At 37.8% G+C, this 6303-nt stretch overlaps 1 pseudogene; it reads left to right on the top strand.

Annotated features, from left to right (window-relative positions):
• The first annotated feature begins 1769 nt into the window (after nt 1-1769).
• Nucleotides 1770-3563, top strand: LOC149258254 (uncharacterized; annotated as a pseudogene).
• Nucleotides 3564-6303: the final 2740 nt, after the last annotated feature.

Raw genomic sequence — 6303 nt, 5'->3', positions numbered from 1 at the left:
GAACCCTCACCATTTTAAATTGTTCAAATATGTGTAGGATATGCAAGACTCATTAATCCAACTTAGGACTTATCCACTCTTAGCTGACTCACATACATAATTTAACCGACATTATTTAAATGTTTTGGTAATTTATTTATTTATTTATTTTTTTTCAGCTCAAAATTATTTACATAAAAATATATTATCATAAATTTAAATTATAATATTAAATTAATAATAATATATTTTGGTTATTTCCACCTTTAGAAAAAACACTGAAAAACTGGAATTTCTATTTAAAATTAATATAAACTAATATAAATATAAATAATAATAAATATGATATACAAATGGAGCTTCACATTGTGAGCTAAGTCCATGTTCACTCTATAGCATGAAACTAGCCATAAGGATCAAGTGCAACTAATATCGATTTCTAACTACATGGAAGTTTTGATGATGGTTATTTCAACATTTCAAAAAAAAATCATTCTTATGTAACTTGTAACATGCATTACTAAAGAACTGCAAGTTAAAATCCAAATATATCTATCTATATATATATTTTTTAACCTACCACCATATAATTCCATATATATTGACTATTTTATGATGTCACATTTATTTCTCTAATATAGAAGCTAACTTATGGAATATAAAATCCATTCTGAAGGAGCCATTAAGCACCTAACAAGAATTGCTTCTTTTGGTCCAATTGGACAGAGAATGAATGGCCATAAAATGCACTGTACATAAACTCAATATGTTCAAGGTAGAAAATTTTGCATGTCAAATACGCATAACTCCATAGTATGTCCTTCAATACCCCAGGGAATCTTTGGTCTCCTTGGTAAATTTTTGATGATACAAACTGCATCTTCTGGTGGTCAGTATTGATGTTTTCATGAGCTTCATTTGGTCTGTTCCTTGGATGAATTTGGAGTTTACTTGACCAATATTGGTTGTGCAACCAAGGTTTTCGTTATTGTTGTTTCCTATCTTTTGGTAAGCTTTTGAGCTGTAGACTTTTCTTAAGTTTTACCACCACAAGGGTTTCATATTTATCAGTATTTAAGATTTTCCTATGCCTTAATGTAGGTATGTACAATGCATAAATTGTTTACAAGATTCGACTGAGTGGGTTTCTAGCACTGCCCTCACACAGATAATTACACCACTTCTTAAGGCTAATCTTCTCTATTGGTGTTTCTGTTTGAACATTTTGGAATACTTTGTCAACAAGCTTATAATGAAATGGGCTACATGAGTTATGTGGGGTCTGGGCATCTATTAGTTTTCTTGCATCATCTTTAAATGTATAGTTTGTTTGTTCCAGGCACCAAAATTTGCAGAAATTTCAGCTCTGATTCATCCGATTCATACTTTGGGCATGCTTAGAACCCTAGCGTCGGGCTTCAAATCCCTTCCAAAACCCGAGAGAAAAACTGCAAAGCTTCTTCCTCTCCAAACAACAACGTCAGAAGGAGACACTGCTAAGAAGTCTTATTACAATTTGTAGAAAATCATCTATTACAATCTGCTTTGTAGATATGCAAGGTCCTCAGGTACGGAGAGTGGTGTCCAAAGTTTGAAAATAAGCTCGAAATTTAAATATGGAATTGAACCCTTACATAGTTAATCAAGTTTTGAAGGTTCAAGACAGTGTAGATTTGGCCTTCTCGTAGACAAGAAAAGGATACAAGCATGATTATTTTACTTATAAGAGTATCATTAAAGCCCTAATACATGGGCCATAGTTTGATTTACTGTTGCGAGTTATCGAAGAGATGGATGCCGTAGGATTTGAAATTCATAGGTCCATTTTTAGGCTTCTTATTGCTGGCTATGTCCGGGCCGGGTTATTAGAGATAGAAACTGAGGTATTTTATCGAATGATTAACTCGGGTTGTAGGGCCTTTGGTATAGATTATAATTAGTTTATTGGTGTTCTCATTCAAAGAAACCAACTTGAGTTAGCGAAGAGAATTTATTTGCAGATGGTGCAAGGTGGCTTTTCATTGATTATTTTAACCTATTCAAAGTTTGTTTGTGCGCTCTGCAAGGAAAATGAGTTCGAATTTTCTTGTGACCTTTAGGTTGATATGAGTAGAAGAGGTCATACTTTAGATATTTTGACTTATAGTATATTTATTCGATGCGTCTGCCAGAACAAGAAACAAGAAATACAAAGAATTGATGGCTTGTGTAAGGCAGAGACAGTGTGGCATGCTTATGATGTTTGGAATAGGATACTGCAGGAGGGTTGTGAACTAGATGTGGTAGTGAGTGGAGCATTGATACACGGTCTTTGTAATGAGGGAAAGGGTGATGCAGCCTATAATCTGTTCACGAAAAAGATCAAGACATTGCTTTTAACAGCTCTGCATATAATGCCCTTTATGGAGAGGAATGGCTGCTTTCCAGATGTGGTTACTTACAATACTTTGATCAGCTATTAGTGCAAGGAAGGCCATTTGAATGAAGCTCAGAGGCTGATTCTAAAAATGACAAGTAAGGGTATTATTCCTAACATCTATAGTTACAATGCGCTAATTGATGACTTCTACAAGGTAAAAAAATTGGACAATGGCTATCTGCTAATATATCCAACAATGGAGGTTGTTGGCTTAAGTGACATTGTTTCATACAACACACTTATTAATGCACCCTGCAGACTTCATAGAACTAGTATTGCTTATAAGTTGTTGAGTGAAATGGTACATAAAGATATTGTTTCATATATGGTCACCTATACCACATTGATAAATGTTTTTTATTTGGAATAATGTTGTCCTAACCTCATAGAGGAGATTTTCCACGAGATGCAAAGGGGAGGTTTTACGCCTGATGTGATTACCCTTACCACTATGATTATTCACTTCTAAAAAATGGGTAGGATTGACCAGGCTTGTGATCTGCTCTCTGAGGTGGTAAGAAAGGGATCTAATCCTGATGTGGCATCATACCATGCTTTAATAAATGGTATTTGCAAATCGTTTAAAATAAGGGCACTATAATACTCCTCTTGAGCTTGGCATGGCACTTGTGTTTTAAGCAAGGACTTTGACTTGGCTCTTGGTTCAGTGGTTTCGAGCATGTGGTTGTTAACCACAAGGTCGGAGTTTCAAGCCCTCCTTCTAGCATTATGTAGATCTTGAAAATTCAATGTACACGTTTGCATTTTCCTCCATTTCACTTGTGGCCTGTGGAAAATGATCTCTTGGAACAAAATTTGCAAGTTCAAGTCCTCCTAGAGTTCGGTAGATTTTGGATTATTTGAGGCCCTACAAGTGTTCATTATTTCAAGTCCAAATGGATTGCAAGTTAGTGGTTTGCAGAAGGCCGATTTCACTGCAGGTTAGTGGACTTTTGAAGAAATGATAGAGAGTGGTTGCTATCCTTATGAGCATACTTACAGTCTGCTGGTTAGAGGTCTCTGCCGAGAAGAAAAGTCGAGTATAACTTGTAAGCCTTGGGATCAAATGATGGGGAAAGGCTTCATCCCTATCAAAATGGGACTTACTTGTGATCTATTCAACAGAATGCCCAAAAACGTTGTGCACCAATGCAACAACTTATGACTCCCTAATATATGGTTTATGTAGAGTAGGAAGACTAAATGATGCTCAGAAATTATGACTCCCTAATATATGGTTTATGTAGAGAAGGAAGAATAAATGATGCTAAAAAATTATGACTCCCTAATATATGGTTTATGTAGATCAGGAAGAATAAATGATGGTCAGAAACTCATGGGTGAAATGTTAGAAAAGAAATTGCATCCTAATGGTGTTATAGACATTTTTGTGCCTCGCAGCATGGAGCATGAAATGTCAATAATTACAGGGATCCTCAGTCCCTAAACATGTTGTTCTTACCCCTAAAAGAACAAGGTCATCAAACAACAGCACTTCCAATCAGTTCTCCACCTGAAAACACTTCAAAACAGGCTTATTTTGGATCATGTCAGCTGCTCCACTGAGCTTCTGCGCTGGAATGCAACTGTCCCTCCTTGTACCTGCGCTGGAAGTCAAGATTAATGAAGGCTACCTGCGCTGGGCGAGATTGGCCAAGTGGCACAGTCATCCTGCAAGGTGTCAACTGCCCAGGAAGCTTCCAAACTGACACTTGGTTCATGAGATTCGCCCTGTGATGAGTAAGAGGTACTTGATCACCATGTGTAAGCAAGGATCTCCAAGTGGACTCAAGAACTGAAGATTAACTGAAGAGGGAGAGGACACAAGGCAGCTTCATGTCAGTCTCAAGCTGACTCATCCTTTCTTCTTCTCTCCTATATATAGAGCTCTTCTATGAGGTCTAGGGAGGCTGGAATTTTGTGTAAAGCAAGGAGGTGCTGTTGGTTTACAGTTAGAGCTATTGGGTGATTGTTTTACTAGAGGTGAAGAGGAGAGTTCTTGCTGCTGGGGAGGTGCTGCTGGATTGGAGCCATCATTGGTTGTAACCTTCTCAGAACCCTGTTACTTCTATCAATAAAGTTTTGCATGTTCTCCTATATACTTGTATTGCATTGATGTATTGTATTTACATGTATATTTGATTCATCCTAATCCATGCTTCAGTTATGAGTACATGTATCTTGTAGTTTGCTCTCTTGTTTGTGCAGGATCTGTGTGTGGCTGGACCGGCAAAGAGAGCAAGGAGCTGGGAACAAGAGACAAAGAGAGAGGACAAGGATCGACTAAGCGAAAGACACCAGGTTGGTTAATCTTTCTTCATTCTCTCTGTACTTTCATAAAGGAAATCATCAAAACTTTACTTTCAGTTGTTGCTAAAGACTGTCACCTTTAGAGTAGGGATAGGGTCATCCGCATCGGATACTTTTCCCCACAACAAACTGGCGACTCCACTGGGGAGCCTAGTATCTTGTTGGTGTTTGTAGTATTTTGCTATTCATTTCTTGAAGAAAAGAGTACCAAATCGAAAAAGCTTTTGACTATATCAAAAGCGAAGTAGAGGGTCTGCTACTCTTGCTCATTTACTGAGCAAATTCAAGATTTGAAGAACTTATCTACAAAATACTCTTTACTCTTTGTGATAGATCTTCATCCTCTTGATCATCCCTTAGCCTGTACTTGACCTATAGCTTTTTATTTCAGCAAAAACAGTGCATTTTTGAGCTTTTTATGACCCGGAAAACTTTGTAGACGTAACTCTCGTGTCCCAGTGCAGGCTGTCCACAAGCAGTCTGCATTACAGCGCAGGTACTCCCTTCGGGAACTGCGCTGAGAGTCAAACTGGCAGACTAGAACCTGCGCTGGTCCAGTTAGCCATTGTCTTGCTCAGTTTTCCCATTGTGTCTGAGCCCTTTTTTCACTGATTTTTTGCTGATTGCTTGCTGGTCATTGTACTTGCTGTTAACCACTTCTCCTTGACATTATTCCGCCTCAGTTGTGTGATGAAACTGTGAATGTTCTTTCAGTATTTCTTGTTTCAGTTACAGTTTCCTATTGTGAAAAGCGAACCAGTATAGCTGTGACCTCTTAGATCCTGAACTGTAAAAGTGTCTTTGTGATCTTAAGAGCTAGTTTTATTACTGTTCATGGCTGTTTGAGTTTGTTTGCTTTTCATTTCATGGTTTGAATCTATACATTTCCTGTGTTTTAAACAAGTCTATCATAAGGTGTCTTTTTGATTGTGGACAAGCTTGTTTATTTCTACTTGAAATTAGATTCAAAATTATACAACAGTTTCCTTTCTGTCTAGCATCAACATTAAGGATAACGAAAAGAAATACATGCATTGTGCATTTTGCATTTGACTGTATGCTTGACGATTTAGGAAGATGTGCATTTTAGTGTGTGTTCTTTGATCTGTGGAAAAAGTTGTGTCTTTCTTTTCCCTCAAGTAGATTAAGGTTTTCAAAGTTGAAAGATTGAAAAGATTTGCTTCTCATTCTTAGATTGCATATAGGAAGTTGTATATATACATCTCGTGGCGAACCTGAAAGGCAAACTGTTAAGAAAGATCAACATTAAAATAAACTCAATTTACATAACAACGCTTTGGAATTTAACGCAAACATCTAGAGGTCTAGGTAGAGACGTGTTCCGGCGTCGTTAAACATAGTGACTGTCGATCTCTACGAAGGTGGGTGATTCCTCCTGAGAGTCGGCGGCACTAACACGGACTTGTGCTCCCGCGTACCGTCGCGTATATTGGGAGACCCCTATAGGCTTTTATCCTTTATCCTTAGGAAACCGTGTCGGCCGCCCTACTGATCGCGATGCAGTGAACACAGCATTCACGAAGATCGACCACCCGTACCGTAAAACGTATTCTGTGGTTTCGCGAAAGGTTTGG

This window comes from Pinus tabuliformis, chromosome 6 (assembly GCF_031772625.1).
Source record: "Pinus tabuliformis cultivar Carrire ecotype Pingquan chromosome 6, CPIR1, whole genome shotgun sequence".
NCBI classification, from domain to species: domain Eukaryota; kingdom Viridiplantae; phylum Streptophyta; class Pinopsida; order Pinales; family Pinaceae; genus Pinus; species Pinus tabuliformis.
This window is presented reverse-complemented; position numbering and strand designations above follow the sequence as displayed.